Here is an 18027-nt window from a genome sequence, read left to right on the forward strand (position 1 = left end):
CCGCCTACGGGCTGTTTCATCAGGCTATAATAAAACATTAAAATATACACTTGCTATATACCATATTGAAAAACCTAAAAAATTATCTAATTGGACAGTCAATTGAAGTTTCAGCCAATGTGTGATCATTCTCAATCAGTAACTGGCAGCAATTTAGTTAGTATTCGGGTGGATAGGTATAGCCAGGTGTGCACCTAATTAGCAACCTGACACACCCCCTAGCTTCCAGCCCCTGTTACTAATTGTTACCATAGTAACCACATAACAGTACATACACATTAAAAGTTTGTCTAATACACATGACACATCTACATTTGATTAGCACAAAGGAATATTAACAAGTACCCAAATGTTCATTTGATATCCATCTCAAGAATAGTACTTGTGAGAGGGTAATGTGTAACCGGACACCCTAAAAAATAGTCTGGAGCACGTATATGATCTATATGTGCCTTACCAGCATAATATTGATAGTATCACTAGCCCCATATGAGAACCTTTGTTGGATTCAAAATGTGAAAGAATGTTAAATCTGTGTATAGGATTAGTGATCATCGTATAGTGAGTAGTGTGTAAACAGAGAGCTTTCGTTATGAAATTCTACGTATCTTAGCATGAATGCTTTCTTAACATGAATACCTTCTTAAAATTGGTAGATCTTGTAAATGTACTTATTTCCATAACGGTCTTTAGTGCTGCAAGACATCTGTTTGCCCGATTACTAAATCCTACTTGATATTTGTAGATGACCCGAGACGCCTTCAGTTGCGTCTCACACTCTCACTGTGTCATGTGACAGTGTTTGGGAATTACGGAGCTTCCTCCAATCGTTCTGGTTGCTCTAAAAGGAGTGTGCACCCACTCCAATGAAAATGCATGTTATGGGAGGGATTATCATCTGATCAGATCCTATTCCTTTTAAACTGACATGCGTGTTAACCCCAGAGATGGGAACGCAAATGAGAAAACTCTTCAGCCCACTCCTACGGCACACCTCCCATTTGCTCTGCTCCTATTGGTCAGTGGGCATGTACGGCGTGCTTACCTGCCCTAGAGAGCCTTTGCAATGAGCAAAGACATTATAGGTCCTGACCTCAATAAAGTGCCCATATCGTGTTGGACCACAAAGGAAAAAGTGTCTTGTTACTAGAATAAAATATAAATAATAAATAATAAATAAAAAAAAGAAAATAGATTGCTAATGGGATCCTAACAGTGGCGATCCCACTGTAATCGTATAATAGTGATAGTGATTGCTAGAAGGAAGTGATTATAAAACTTTATGTTTTGTGTATTTCTAGTGAGAGAGTGTTATAATGTAGTGTATAAAATACTAATGTGTCGACCAATGCTAGTGACCCAGTAGTATGTGACCAGTGTGGTTCAGTTATCCTTACAATCGAAAATCTTGGACATTCTGTGGCCTCTAAACTAATCTTTTTATCTATATATACATTTATAAACCCTAACCAAATAAGTTGGGATTAGTGAACTGTGATAATCTGATAGTAGGTAGTGCAGTGCCAGTGAGTGACATATTTATTGGTAAAGTTTGATAATGCCTCAGGTGATACCTATAGTAAATTCACTATAAACTATTAATGGAGACCTTAGTATAATACTTATAATAAGTGAGTATAGGTGGTGTGTCATTATAACTAACATTGTGCCTAAAAAATAAACGAGAAAACAAATAGATTGAATGACTGGTGATAAGACCTTATAAGGTGCTTGTAGTGATCTAGCTATATCAATACAATAAAATATGTTTGAGATTTGAGAATTAACTAGCATATATGTACAGAGAATTGACAATTTGTGAGTCAATATTTATCTAGCCTTGAATGATGGCAGTTATTGCATTACCAAGCATACAACATACTGGTAGCTATAGAAACAATCTCACAACCCATCATTAGAGGAGAATACTTGTGGAACAGGAGCACCATAGCTTGTTCAGTTATCAAAATGCCGCCATATCAAGGTTCTCATTGAGACCATCTGGCTGTAAAGTTTGTAGTTTTTTGATCCAGAAGGTCTCTCTTTTTCTGAGAGTAAGGAAGGAGTTAGGGAATGATCTAGAAATCGCCTCAATAGGTACAATGCTCATAGGGTTCTTTTGTTTTTTATGATAAATTAAACAATGTCTAGAACACTATGAGACTTGGAATGCTTTTTGATGTTATAGGCATGTTCCCCCCATCTTTTTTTGATTTTGCGACAGGTACGTCCAACATATTGGACCCCACATTTACAATTCAGGAGGTATATGACGAAAGATGTTTCACATGTCAAAAATCCTTTAATATTGAATGACTCCCCAGTGGTATGTGATGTGAAAGTAGTAGCCTTGTGGGATATGAAGCTGCACATCCCACACCGTTTCCTACAACATTTGGATATTCTGTTTTTGGGAATAACAGAACTTCCGGGGATTACATCACCCCATGGGTTGGTAAGCCCACCGTTAGTGGAGGTGTGCTTGTCCCTAACCACCTTGCTGGGAGCTAGCACATTTTTAAGAGTAGGTGCTCTCCTAAACACCACTTTTGGCTTGATTCCTATAATTTTCTTAAGCGTGGGGTCGTTTCTTAGAACTGACCAATGTTTGTTCAGAATTTTAGTAATCTGGTGATGATTAGAGTTATATTTAGTGATGAATAAAGGCGGATTGCATTCTTTGAATGCTTCTTGATGTATGTGTTTCTTAATGAAATAACCTGACCTATCCTCATTCCTCACCCTGAGAGTTTCGCGATTTATTAGGTCCTGTGGATAACCTTTCTCAAGAAACCTTTCGCCAATTATTGTGGCTTGTGAATCATAATCCTCCAAAGTGGAACAATTTCTTCTGATTCTCCTAAATTGTCCATATGGGACATTGTTCTTCCAGCACTTATAGTGATTGCTCTCATAATGGAGAAAGCTGTTGCAATCAACAGTTTTGAAGAAAGTTCTTGAGGAGACCTTACCATCTGGTGTCTTCCCCAGAACAAGATCTAAAAATTCAATTTCTTCTTTTTTTATATTATGGGTAAAAGAAATCCCAAAAGTATTATTGTTCAAATGATCTATAAATCCCCTAATGTCCTCTTCTGACCCTTTGAAAATGAATAGCAGATCATCAATATAACGGCCATAGAACACCAGGTTCGCTCCATAGTGGGTGTCATAATGTAAGCTTGTTCAAAGCAACCCATAAATAGGTTTGCGAAGCTAGGAGCGAACCTGGTGCCCATGGCCGTCCCCTTGATTTGGAGATAATATCTACTTTGATATAAAAGTAGTTGTGCTTGAGAATGAAGTTGATCAGTTGAATAATAAAGTCTATTTGTTGTACAGGCATGTACATATCTTGTTCCAAAAAGGACCTCACTGCTCTAGTACCTATTTCATGTTCGATGTTTGAGTAGAGGGCTCCTACGTCACAGGTTACCCACCAACAGTGTTCATTAAGGCTGACTTCTTCTAATTTGATCAATAGATCAGTGGAATCCCTAATATAGGAAGGAAGAGTAATCACAAATTTTTGCAAAAATTGATCTATATAAGCTGATAGTGAGTCAGTGAGGCTCCCTATGCCTGCAATTATAGGCCTGCCTTGAGGTTTTACAGGGTCCTTGTGGACTTTGGGCAGGTGATAGTAAAAGCAGTGCAGGGATATTTAGGGAGACAATAGTCTCTTCATTTTTGGACATGATACCCATGTTGACACCCTTCTGTAGAATGTTATTTAATTGTTCAAAAAAGCTGGGGGTAGGGTCACCACAGAGGATATTATAATATTCTTTGTTATTTAATATTCGATTGGCCTCCAGTAGGTAGTCTTGCATATCTTGTAAGACTATGCCGCCCCCCTTGTCCGCCTGTCTAATCACCAGGTCGGATCTGTTCATTAGCCTGGCGAGAGCTTTTCTTTCATTTGGATTCAGATTATTTTTATACCTTAACTTTTTTTGTTTTTTTGCCAATTTGTCTAGTCTTCCAACACCAGGTTTGCAAATATTTCAATATGATTACCATTGTAGGTGGAATGAAGGTAGATTTGGGCCTAAGATTAGTATGAATATACTCATCAAATAGATCCTCCATAAGTGTATGGGGTTCGTAGGTAATCAAACCTTCATTAAGATGGGAGTCCATTAGGTCTGTTGTGATGGGTCTGAGATTATCATTCTTGATTTTTTTGTCTGCAAAATATTTCTGCAAAGCTAATTTCCTGATATAACTATTGACATCAACAAAGACTTCATAGACCTTAAATTGATTAGAAGGGCTAAAAGACAGACCCCTTCCCAAGACTCTGATTTCGTCTTCTGTGAGACATGTGATGATAAGTTAAAAATACCTTTTTTGAGCCTTTCTAGTTTCTCCTTTTTGCGGGCGATGGATTTGCCTCTTGTTCCTCGTTTCCGAATGGTCTTTTTAGCCTTTGTGAAAGGGGTGGTCCCAAAGGCCCTTGCCAGACTGGGGGGTCCCTCGGATAATGATCCACCCCTAAAAAAGATACTTGTGAATTGGTGTTAGTACCACTGGTATTATTAACATCACCCATATTCTGCAATGCCTGGTATCTGTTAGGATGTTCATAATTGTGTTGTACTCTTTGATCGGTATCATGGGTCTATATTAGAATTGGGGCCTCTTTTGTCAAAGTGCATAGTAGGCATGGAAGTGTTGTGATTGAGTGCCATTGTGTGTATTATTAATCCTATTGTAGGGTGATAAGTGAAGAATTGGACTCTCTATTTCTATGATTAACTGTTCACCAGACTCACTATTCCTATCCTTAAACTGTTCATTATATGAACTGGTGCGATGATATGAGGATGATTGAGGTGTATGAGGCCTATTGGAAAAGTGAGGTTTGGCAGGGATATGTTCCCTATTCCTATAGTTGGTTGGTGATGGGATTGATTGCTATAGCTATGATTGTTAGTGTGTGGTGAGAAATTAGATGCTGAGTTCGTTCTATGTCAGTTTGTGGTCCCCCGCCATGTGAATAATAATGAGGAGCAAACCGGTTCTTATAGGCTACTGTTTGCCAGCCCCCACTAGAATTGATCTGTTGGAACTTGTAGTATTGGTATTGACATTGGACCTGGGCGTTCTATTGTTCCGATTGTAAGTATATACTTCCCCTTTAGAATAGTCCTCATTATCCCTCTCCATTTTTTTGTTTTTGTTAGAAATAATTAGATGTTGATATTCATCGGCTTTATCATATGTTTCCTTTCTCAGGTTCTCATATAGGGGAGATGATTTATATATATCAATATCTTTTTGTAGTTGATCAATCTCAGACCCCACTTCATCAACAAGTGTTTGTCTGTGCTTGATCAAAATATCAATTAGTGTCATGGAGCAAGTGTTAAGAGCATTTTCCCAATCCTTAAGTACCTCTTCATTGTTTTTAAATGAACAGTTTTTGAACATCCTAAGTCCCCTAGGTATTTGATTTTTGTTTTTGTATTTCTTAGGGTATCCAAATCCCACCAATGTCTATGTTCCGTTTTCAAAAGGGTTTCAAGTTTGTTAAAGGAGATTGCAGAGACATTGGAGGGTTGGATGGGTCAGTACCAGTAAGTTCTGAGGTAGCCCTCCTGTTGGCTCGCTCAGATGAGGATAACATATTGGATGTACAACTCTAATAGTGACCAACTAAGATATAAAATATAAAATATAAAATATAAAATGAGATGTGAAGGATGCAGCAACCCCTAATGTTGACCTATAACAACTATAATGTAGGGAGTGGTATACACAACTGCACACCACACCCTTTAGGGTGCGCCTCCCAATTACCAAAAATAAAAATAAAACCTAGACAGACAACAATGTACTAAAATTAAAGCACTAATACAAACAGTTGCACAGGATAGAACACCAAAACAGTGAACTATACAGTAGGTATAGGTATGTTAATGTCCATTCATCAACAAGTCCCACTATCTGGCGGCAGCACTCTGTCAAAGGATGGTCGTCCTGATGGTTAGAAACTGCAAATAGAAGAACACAGAGGCGCCACAATGGCCCAGTACCACCAAAACAGAGAGATAAGTATATAGAAGGCACTATATATACTCACAAACATAGGCACCCAGATGGTGCTAATGGGGCAGGCTGAAACTTCACAGTAGTCCAGCTCACTGATAGACCTCCAAATAGATCCAGTCGGTGTTCCTTGAGGCTTAGGCCTTAGATCCTATGCCTAGAAAAGAGAGGCAAACCAACATGGCCTAGTATTGTTTGAGCCCAGGGAGAATAAAACCCTAATGGGTATACTCACAGGAAAAAGCACCTCCAGGTGCAGTAACAGCAAGCTGGAACCACAAGTCGCCCAGTAGACAAACCACAGCAAGTAATCCTCGACTTCCAGTAGTATAACGTTTTATGGGAGAGGGCTATATAAAACCCCACAACAGGTTATTGGGTCAAAATACCACACAAGCAAGTGTATAAAAAGTAAAAATCTTTAATAACACAGCGACGCGTTTCTCAGCCGCCTACGGGCTGTTTCATCAGGCTATAATAAAACATTAAAATATACACTTGCTATATACCAAATTAAAAAACCTAAAAATGATCTAATTGGACAGTCAATTGAAATTTCAGCCAATGTGTGATCATTCTCAATCAGTTACTATGGCAACAATTTAGTTAGTATTCGGGTGGATAGGTATAGCCAGGTGTGCACCTAATTAGCAACCTGACACACCACCTAGCTTCCAGCCCCTGTTACTAATTGTTACCATAGTGACCACATAACAGTACATACACATTAAAAGTTTATCTAATACACATGACACATCTACATTTGATTAGCACAAAGGAATATTAACAAGTACCCAAAAGTTCATTTGATACCCATCTCCAGAATAGTACTTGTGAGAGGGTAATGTGTAACCGGACACCTTAAAAAATAGTCTGGAGCACGTATATGATCTATATGTGCCTTACCAGCCTAATATTGATAGTATCACTAGCCCCATATGAGAACCTTTGTAGATAAAAAGATTAGTTTAGAGGCCACAGAATGTCCAAGATTTATGATTGTAAGGATAACTGAACCACACTGGTCACATACTACTGGGTCACTAGCACATTGTCGACACATTAGTATCTTATACACTACTTTATAACACTCTCTCACTAAGAAATACACAAAACATAAAGTTTTATAATCACTTCCCTCTATGCAATCACTATCACGATTATATGATTACAGTGGGTTCGCCACTGTTAGGATCCCATTAGCAATAAATCTTTTCATTTTTCACTTTTTATTTTTTATTATTTATTATTTATTATTTATTATTTTTTATTTAGTAACAAGACACATTTCCTTTGTGGGTCCAACACGATATGGGCACTTTATTGAGGTCAGGACCTATACTGTCTTTGCTTACTGCAAAGGCTCTCTAGGGCAGGTAAGCACGCCTTACATGCCCACTGACCAATAGGAGCCGAGCAAATGGGAGGTGTGCCGTAGGAGTGTGCTGAAGAGTTTTCTCATTTGCGTTCCCATCTCTGGGGCTAACACGCATGTTAGTTTAAAAGGAATAGGATCTGATCAGGTGATTATCCCTCCCATAACATGCATTTTCATTGGAGCGGGTGTACACTCCTTTTAGAGTAACTAGAACGATTGGAGGAAGCTCCGTTATTTCCAAACACTGTCACATGACACAGTTAGAGTGTGAGACGCAACTGAAGGCGTCTCGGGTCATCCACAAACATCAAGTAGGATTTAGCAATCGGGCAAACAGATGTCTTGCAGCACAAAAGATCGTTATGGAAATAATTACATTTACAAGATCTACCGATTTTAAGAAGGTATTCATGTTAAGAAGGCATTCATGCTAAGACACGTAGAATTTCATAACGAAAGCTCTCTGTTTACACACGACTCACTATACGATGATCACTATTCCTATACATAGATTTAACACGCTCTCACATTTCGAATCCAACAAAGGTTCTCATATGGGGCTAGTGATACTATCAATATTAGGCTGGTAAGGCACATATAGATCATATACGTGCTCCAGACTATTTTTTAGGGTGTCCGGTTACACATTACCCTCTCACAAGTACTATTCTGGAGATGGGTATCAAATGAACTTTTGGGTACTTGTTAATATTCCTTTGTGCTAATCAAATGTAGATGTGTCATGTGTATTAGATAAACTTTTAATGTGTATGTACTGTTATGTGGTCACTATGGTAACAATTAGTAACAGGGGCTGGAAGCTAGGTGGTGTGTCAGGTTGCTAATTAGGTGCACACCTGGCTATACCTATCCACCCGAATACTAACTAAATTGTTGCCATAGTAACTGATTGAGAATGATCACACATTGGCTGAAATTTCAATTGACTGTCCAATTAGATAATTTTTAGGTTTTTTAATTTGGTATATAGAAAGTGTATATTTTAATGTTTTATTATAGCCTGATGAAACAGCCCGTAGGCGGCTGAGAAACGCGTCGCTGTGTTATTAAAGATTTTTACTTTTCTATACACTTGCTTGTGTGGTATTTTGACCCAATAACCTTGTTACAGAAGCATTAGTTATTTTGTTGTGAAGAAACTTATTTCCCAGCAGCAATGCCTGAACCAGCCAAGCCAGCGCCTAAGAAGGGCTCCAAGAAAACTGTAACAAGTATCATTTCATAAAGGGTTAACTCTGTTCAGTTTTGAGAAAACTATTTTCTGAGGCAGGTTTCCTAGCATATTGTGTACTGTAATTAAGTTTGTGATAAGCATTCACTGCTAGGTGATAAGAAGGACTCAATTGTTTTCTTGTGTGTACTTGTTATCTGCGGTGGCCTGTCCAAGGGCTTTGTCCTAAATGTGTGATGGGGGATTTTGTGCTTCCCCCCTGGGAGTGCCCTGTGTGCATGTAACCTTAATAAAAAGCAGGCTGGGCATCCCAGTCCTGAGTTCTTGTTTGACCCTCAATCGCAGCGTTGACTCGTTTTTGTGGGCAGAAGGGTATCCTAGCTGTACTGCAGCTAAGGGAGATTATTCTATATTTGCGAGACTCATATAGAATACTATGGAAAGCAGCTTCTCCCCTCTTTAGCAATAGGGAATCCAGGCTACTAAGCGGTCCATCTCTCAGCGAGACTAAGGGTAACCGTAACATTTGGCGGCAGCGGCGGGATTTTCCTGGATTTCCTAGGAGAGGTACAGAACGGATGGAGAGCGCTTACGAAAAATTGAAGCGTACAACCCTAAAGGATTTACTTGAAAGCAGAGGGGGGTACGCCAGCAACCGGCCGAGGAGAGAGCTGATCGCAGACTTGACCGAACTGGATCAGAGCTTCACAATGGCGGAAACACCGACCACGATTAGTGACGAAAAAACCAGGATTGTTCGGGAAAGGCTCTCATTATACGGGCCGAACCCCTCCATGGAATTGGTACAGCAGTTGATGGCGGAGGCGGACAAGGATATACGAGAGACTCGAGCCCACGAACTCAACCTAGCGAACGCACACCGCAATGCTGAAGCCCCGCAGGTAATCATCCCTGTCGAAAATGCTGGGAGGCCCAAGATACCCTATGCGGCATTTCGACCCTTCCTAGAGAGCGAGACAGGGATTGATGAATATTTGGCGGACTTCGAAAGGCAATGTGCCCTGCACCAGATTCCCAACAGGAGAGTGGCCCACGATATTGTCTGGGAAACTATCCGGGCGAGCCCTGGAAGCCTTTCGTACTCTGGGTGCTGAGGAAGTGACACAGTATGAGCTAGTTAAGGAGACACTGTTGCGACGGTACGCTGTAACTCCGGACAGCGTATCGCCGACAGTTTCGGGGCACGGAAAAAGAAGCCTAACGATACCCATATGGAATGGGCGCACCGAATGCGGAGAGCGGCAAATCACTGGCTGAGCGGAAGTAAAGCGGTGACTGGGGAGGAAATTTTACAATTGTTTCTCTTAGAACATTTTTATAATGGCATGGAACAGCAAGGGAAGGAATGGCTGCGAGACAGGCGGCCTTCTACCTTAGAAGAAGCAGCCAAATTGGCCGATGAACATTATGACTCCCGTCTTCACGACCCATGAACTACCGAGCTCCAGCACGGGTCGAACCCAGAGAGGTTTACCGTGCACCCCCTCGTGCTGAATTCCGAGCCCCGGTGCCCAGCAGGGCCCGTCCCGACACTCAGGACCACCCAATAACAGCTCTGAGCGTCCCAGACCGACTTGCCACCGATGCAAGCAACCAGGGCATGTCATGGCTAGCTGCCCCCTTCATACGCGCCAGACACCCAGGAAGTACAATTACCCCTCTGGGGCCTATCGTCCGGCCCGGACCCTCTGTGGTAACCAAGAGGCCCCTATGGAGGATATGTGGGGCCGCTTCACGAGGCAGGACCCTGTATATGCTGCCTCAGATAACCGCCAGCACCATCGGCAGAGGTATGGCTCGAGGGGCGATCTACCGAGGGATTGCGAGACACAGGGGCTACTATCACGCTGGTACAGAGTCATTTGGTGCCAGGAGCACAAGCGATCCTGGACAGACGGTGGCCGTTAGAGTGGCGGGGGGGGATGTGTACAAAATTCCAACAGCTAAAGTGCATCTTGATTGGGGAGCGGGAAGGGGGCTGTGAACGTGGGCCTAATGGATAATTTATCCTGCCGAAGTACTACTGGGCAACGATTTGGGCCCCATGACTTCTGCCTAAGCTCCAGTATGCAACAACGAGGCGGACCCAGTGACTACACGGGCCCAAGCCCGGACGGAGCGAGAAGCTCTCACCAGTGCGGGAGACACAGGTAAGACCTACCCCGACCTTGCCTGACAGGTTAGGCCCCATACCCTGGGACACCCCAGATGCTTTCGAGGCAGAGTCTAAGACTGACCCGACCTTACAAAAGTACCGGGAACGAGCAGAGACCGGAGGGGGGCGGGGCAGATAACGAAACATTCTTATGGGAAAAAGGGAAACTATACCGCTGGACAGAGAAAAGGGGACAGCGTAGGCGACAGCTGGTAGTGCCCCACAAATACCGTCAAGAAATCCTCAAAGATAGGCCACGACATCCCCTTAGCAGGCCACCTAGCCGTTACCCGTACCCTACACCGCATTACTCACACGTTCTTTTGGCCAGGGGTGCACGCTGACGTTAGAACTTACTGTAACACCTGCGATGTGTGTCAACGAGTAGGAAGGCGAGGCGATCACCCTAAAGCCCAGCTAGTAAATATGCCCATTGTAGAGGAACCCTTCAGCCGGGTTGCTATTGACCTAGTGGGACCACTGGCTACCCCTAGTCCCTCCGGTAAGCGATACATTCTTACCGTAGTGGACTACGCTACCAGGTACCCAGAGGGCTGTCGCCCTATCCAACATACAAGCGGATACGGTAGCGGAATGCACTAGTACAGGTGTTCTCCCGGGTAGGATTTCAAAAGAAATCCTATCCGACCGAGGCACCCAATTTACGGCTGAATTGACCCAACAACTCTGGCAGGTTTGCAAAATTAAGTCCCTCCTGAGCTCCCATACCACCCCCAGACGAACGGGCTGTGTGAGAGGTTCAATGGGACCCTCAAGCAAATGCTCAAGACGTTCACTCAGGAATACCGAGACTGGGAACGCTTCCTGCCGCACCTCCTATTTGCTTATCGGGAGGTGCCCCAGGAAACGACAGGGTTCTCTCCCTTCGAGTTGCTCTACGGAAGAAAGGTACGGGGACCCCTAAACCTGATCCGGGAGCACTGGGAGGGAGAGATGGAGGCTGACGGTTGTCCCAATTGTGCCATACGTGCTGGAACTCAGGGACCGAATGGAGCAATTAGCCAAATCCGTGCGGGCTAATCTCCAGTTGGCCCAGAGAAGACAGAAAGTATGGTACGATCGGGGGGCCCGAAAGAGAATCTTCACCATAGGACAAAAGGTGTTAGTACTTAAGCCGGTGAAGACAGACAAATTGCAGGCGTCCTGGCAGGGCCCCTACCAGATCGTAGAGAAAAGGGGAGACACCACTTATGTGATAGCTAGCTGCCACGACAACAATCTTAGAAAGACATTCCATGTAAACATGCTCAAGGAATATTTTGAGCGACCAGAGAACGTGACGGCCGTATGTTGTTCCCCTCAGGAAGGACCCCGACAGTTTACCCATTCCAGACCTATTAGAAAAGAGCCTCCCCACAGGTATAGTGGCGCAGGTTCAGATAGGGGACCGACTTAGCCCCACTGAAAGGGAGCAGCTCAACCAACTCCTCCAGTCCAAACACCTCACCTTCTCCCCGAAGCCAGGGTACACTACTTTAACCACCCACCAGGTAGATACTCCGGGACAAGCTCCCTTGCGCCAGGCTCCGTACCGAATCCCCGAAGCAGTTAGGACAGGAATGAAGAAGGAGATCGATGAGATGCTCCAGCTCAGGGGTAATTGAGCCCTCCGATAGTCCCTGGGCCTCCCCAGTTGTCTTGGTGCCCAAGAAAGATGGGACCACCCGGTTCTGCGTAGACTATCGGAGGCTCAATGAAAATACCGTGACGGACGCTTACCCTATGCCCAGGGTAGACGAGCTACTCGATCGTATAGCCAGGGGAAATTACCTGACCACTATTGACCTCTGCAAAGGTTACTGGCAGATTCCCCTGGCCCCGGAGGCTATCCCCAAGTCGGCATTCGTCACCCCATTCGGCTTATATCAGTTTAGGGTAATGCCGTTTGGGATGAAGAATGCCCCAGCTACATTCCAGCGCTTGGTGGATAGGCTCCTGGATGGCTTCCAGAGTTTTGCTTGCGCCTACCTGGACGACATAGCGATCCACAGTGAGTCCTGGGAGGACCACTTAGCTCATGTGGGAATGGTTCTGGATCAGATCCGGGCTGCTGGCCTGACTCTGAAGCCAGAAAAAATGCCACTTTGGGATGGCCGAGGTACAGTACCTGGGTCACCGGGTGGGGTGTGGAAAGCAGCGACCAGAGCCGGCCAAAATAGAAGCTGTCGCCAATTGGCCCACCCCCATCACTAAGACTCAGGTCCTAGCCTTCCTGGGCACGGCAGGGTACTATAGACGGTTCGTACCAGACTACAGCACACTTGCCAAACCCCTGACTGACTTGACCAAGAAGAACTTACCTCGACAGGTCCTGTGGTCTCCCCACTGTGAAACGGCTTTCCAGGCTCTCAAAAATGCTCTAATTAACGCTCCTGTCTTGGCGGCCCCAGCCCTTAACAAACGTTTTATCGTCCATACAGATGCTTCCATGTTCGGGCTGGGAGCCGTCCTCAGCCAAGTAGGCGAAGATGGAGGGGAGCATCCAGTTGCCTACATCAGCCGGAAGCTCCTGCCCCGCGAAGTCAGCTATGCAGCGGTCGAAAAGGAGTGTTTGGCTTTGGTGTGGGCATTAAAGAAATTGACTCCCTATTTATATGGTCAGGAGTTCACTCTGGTCACCGACCATAACCCGTTGGTGTGGCTGAACCGGGTCTCTGGAGATAACGGCAGGCTATTACGTTGGAGCTTATCGTTGCAACCCTTCAATTTCACCATTACTTACAGACCTGGGAAACAGAATGGCAACGCCGACGGGTTGTCCAGACAAACCGACCTCAGCCCCGCATAACCAGCGGTCTGGACAGCCTTAGTCTCGCCCCGAAAAGGGGTCAGACCGTGTCTGCCAGAGTGTTCCACAGAAAGGGAGCAATGTTACAGAAGCATTAGTTATTTTGTTGTGAAGAGCTTATTTCCCAGCAGCAATGCCTGAACCAGCAAGCCAGCGCCTAAGAAGGGCTCCAAGAAAACCGTAACAAGTTTCATTTCATAAAGAGTTAACTCTTTTTTTTCGAGTTTCTGTTAGGAAAACTATTGTCTAATCACCTCTGGAGCCAGACTGCTAATTGTTAAGATGAACTTGTAAACTTGTTATCTTAAGTACTGTAATCTACTTGTTGCCTGTCAAAGGGACAGTGGCTCTCTATCTAAATGTGTGATGGTGGATTTTGTGCTTCTCCCCCCTCTTCCCCCCTGGGAGTGCCCTGTGGTGCATGTAACGCTTACATAAAAAGGCAGGGCTGGGCATCCCAGTCCTCAGTTCTTGGTTGTCCCTCAATCGCAGCGTTGACTCGTTTTTGTGGGCAGAAGGGTATCCTAGCTGTACTACAGCTAAGGGGGATTATTCTACATTTGCGAGACTCATATAGAATACTATGGAAAAGCAGCTTTCTCCCCTCTTTAGCAATAGGGATCCAGGCTACTAAGCGGTCCATCTCTCAGCGAGACTAAGGGTAACCGTAACAAACCTGTTGTGGGGTTTTATATAGCCCTCTCCCCATAAAACGTTATACTACTGGAAGTCGAGGATTACCTTGCTGTGTTTGTCTCTGGGCGACTTGTGGTTCCAGCTTGCTGTTACTGCACCTGGAGGTGCTTTGTTTCCTGTGAGTATACCCATTAGGGTTTTATTCTCCCTGGGCTCAAACAATACCTAGGCCATGTTGGTTTGCCTCTCTCTTTTCTAGGCATAGGATCTAAGGCCTAGGCCCTCAAGGAACACCGACTGGATCTATTTGGAGGTCTATCAGTGAGCTGGACTACTGTGAAGTTTCAGCCTGCCCCATTAGCACCATCTGGGTGCTCTATGTTTGTGAGTATATATAGTGCCTTCTATATACTTATCTCTCTGTTTTGGTGGTACTGGGCCATTGTGGCGCCTCTGTGTTCTTCTATTTGCAGTTTCTAACATCAGGACGACCCATCCTTTGACAGAGTGCTGCCGCCAGATAGTGGGACTTGTTTGATGAATGGACATTAACATACCTAATACCCTACTGTATAGTTCACTGTTTTGTGTTCTATCCTGTGCAACTGTTTGTATTCAGTGCTTTAATATTCTAGTACATTGTTGTCTGTCTAGGTTTTATTTTTATTTTTGGTAATTGGGAGGCGCACCCTAAAGGGTGTGGTGTGCAGTTGTGTATACCACTCCCTACATTATAACAACACAATAGTTGCTGATATAAGTGGATAATGGGTTGTCAGTGATCCCCCAATACAGCAACGCGTTTCTTGGTTCACAGACCCGTTTCATCAGGCATAAAAAACATATCTACCCATCACTGCCTTATATACCCTACTACTAAACATTTAACCTCCCTGTAGTGAGTTGTAATTCTCAATTTGTTGATGTGGTACACCTGTATAGATTAAACCAATTCTCTGAATTGTAGGTGAACTGTTGCTCTCCTGTGTATATATGTAAATAAGTATTATGTTTACAATTTCAAATGTATGCTATGCATTCTAGTCAATTCCAATATATAATAATTACAATATCTATATACATATATATATATCCGCCCGAAGTTACTGGCGTGTGTGCAAATTCCCTAATGGTGGTAAGCATTAAACAAGTGAAAAACCCCCCCCTTTCCTTTTCCCCTTTTGTATTGATGGGAAGTTCTGCCTTTTGTTTATCTATTAAGTGTGTGCATGTGCCCTGCGTGAAGGAGAATTTTACAAGTCAATAAATACAAATTTAGTGTGTACGTTCATTTGTTCCATCAGATCGAACTACTAACATCACAATCTATTTAACTCTTATTTAGTTTTTGGTCCTATTCAAATCAGATCGTAGACAAATCTATGTCATGTGTTGTTGTTTGCAGAAGCGTAAATACTCCCATCCGATTGGTTCCTGTTAATACCATTCTATTGGTTATAGTTGCATGACGTGGGGATCAAATTTTCAACACCCCCCCTTCCCCACCCAATAGTTGTAAAAAGTGTTGTCTTGCAAATTAGCATATCGGATTGCCCCCCCCTGAATTTGAATGAAGTTATGACAGTTATGTTACGTGTGTGAGCCACCCTAAAACAATACGAGTGTAACCAACAATGACGGTCTGAGATGTGAGTATGCTCCCCCGCCCCAATGTCCGCCCAATCTATGACGGCTTAAAAGCTATGGTTTAAAACCCAATTATAGCCGATGACCCTCCTTGATCTTTCTAGTGTAGTCCTATGTATTTATATAATATATAAATAAAAATGTTTTTATCTCTCCATTGTCCTCTATTGTGGGTGTGTTCAATCTGACAATCACTGTCTTTCTATGAGTTTGTCATTGATTGGTCGAAGTGCCGATGTTTCCTTGGCAACTGTTGTAATCATAACAATGATATATCTCTATGTCTACATTGTTTGGCGTATTTCTATTGATATCATGAAGGGAGAAATATACACAATGGTTTCCTCACTTTTAACTTTTTAGTGAGTGATAATACAGCAATGTGTTGCTGTGGTATGCAAAGAATTAATGCGGTGGCGAGACTATAAATGTCTTTTGGACTGAACAGCATTAAGGTGCATACGAATACTCCGTCTGTGCTATACTAAAAGATGGCGTTGTTCATGAAGTGATCAGGTGTAGGCTCTTGCTCTAAAAACAACATTTATATGTTACGAGTCTTAGCTCGACCAATCGTGACCTATATACCTGATAGAGAATGTTCCAAGTAACTGTACTGATGAAAACTCTGGTGCTTGTGTATTAATACTGATTAAATAAGGAATATAAAGTGCAAGGGAAGACAAAATAACTAATGTTACAAAAAAATGTGTCTAAAGGTGTGTGAGGAAAAAGGGGGAAAAAATGAATCTATGCTTAGAAATGTATAAATGGGATATCAATATTAATAGTAAGTATACTTACTAGTGCTAATTAAATGGGGAAATATAAAGTGCCTAGGGAAGAAAAAAGATTTTACTAATCGGGAACACCTGCAGGTGCGGCCCATTTCATTTGGGAGGGCACGGCAGGAGAAGCAACTTCATTTATCAACCATTTAAACTCAAATGATATGGGCCTGTCTTTCACACACAATCTGCAGAAAGAAAAAATAGAGTTCTTAGATGTTTGTCTTGAATGGAGTGATGGGGGGGGGTGTTGTGTCTTCCACCTTTTTTAAAGAAGTGGATAGTAATAACTTCTTACACTTCTCCAAGTAATCATCTTAAAAGTTGGAAGACCAACATCCCCTACAGCCAATTCAGGTGTATTAGGAAGGAACTGTAGTACCCTAACCATTTATGACCCAACAGTCAAAAATACTATGCAATAGATTTAAAGAGAAAGGCTATCCTGATAAATTAATAGAAGATAGCTTTTTAAAGGGCAAGAAATGACAACAGACACAATATCGTAACTCCGAAACATCTGGATCCGATACATCAGCTAACAATGGCCCTAAAGAACCACTTTTCATTACTCAATTTAACTCTGAACTATTTTTATTAAGAAAAACTCTAGGAAACACTGGCCAATAATAATGAAAGATCCAATTTTAAACTATAACATTACTAATAATCCGCGTGGTGGTTTTTCAAAGAGCACCACGCTGAAACAAAAACTGGCCCCGAGTAAAGTAGTTATATCCAAAAAGAACCATATACAACCACCCCCACACTTAATGTAAATAAAAGAATGAAGGCCAGGAGTTTTTAGATGTAACAAATCACGATGCCACATGTGTAGTTAATCAACACATGGGCATACATCTGTGAAATGTCACACTACAGGGGAAATATTCCCCATTAAAAATAAAATAGATTGTGGCACGGAATATGTGATTTATGTTCTGACCTGCAGATGTGGCCTGCAATACTTGGGCCGCACCTGCAGGAAGATACTTACGAGGTGGAGTGAACACCCCTAAGAAATATTAAAAAACTATCACTTAAACACAGTGTATCTAGGCACAGTACAATCCAACACTCTGGACATCAACATACATTGGTATAACTCCCACTTGAACACATACCCCTTACAAATAGGTCTTAATAGGTACACTTGTTTTGCGCCAGAGGGAAAACATACTGGATATACAAATTCCAGTCCCTGTTTCCCCTCTGGGGCGCGATCCGATATAGATCGCAGTTTGCGGCGCAAGCGAGGGAACCGGCGTCGCCCGCAGTTTCAGCTCGCAACTCGAGCTATCCCATATAAGTCGCCGTCAGATGCTAACGTGCCGTAAGTCTGACAAA

The sequence above is a fragment of the Bombina bombina genome, chromosome 8 (assembly GCF_027579735.1).
Source record: "Bombina bombina isolate aBomBom1 chromosome 8, aBomBom1.pri, whole genome shotgun sequence".
Classification (NCBI taxonomy): Eukaryota; Metazoa; Chordata; class Amphibia; order Anura; family Bombinatoridae; genus Bombina; species Bombina bombina.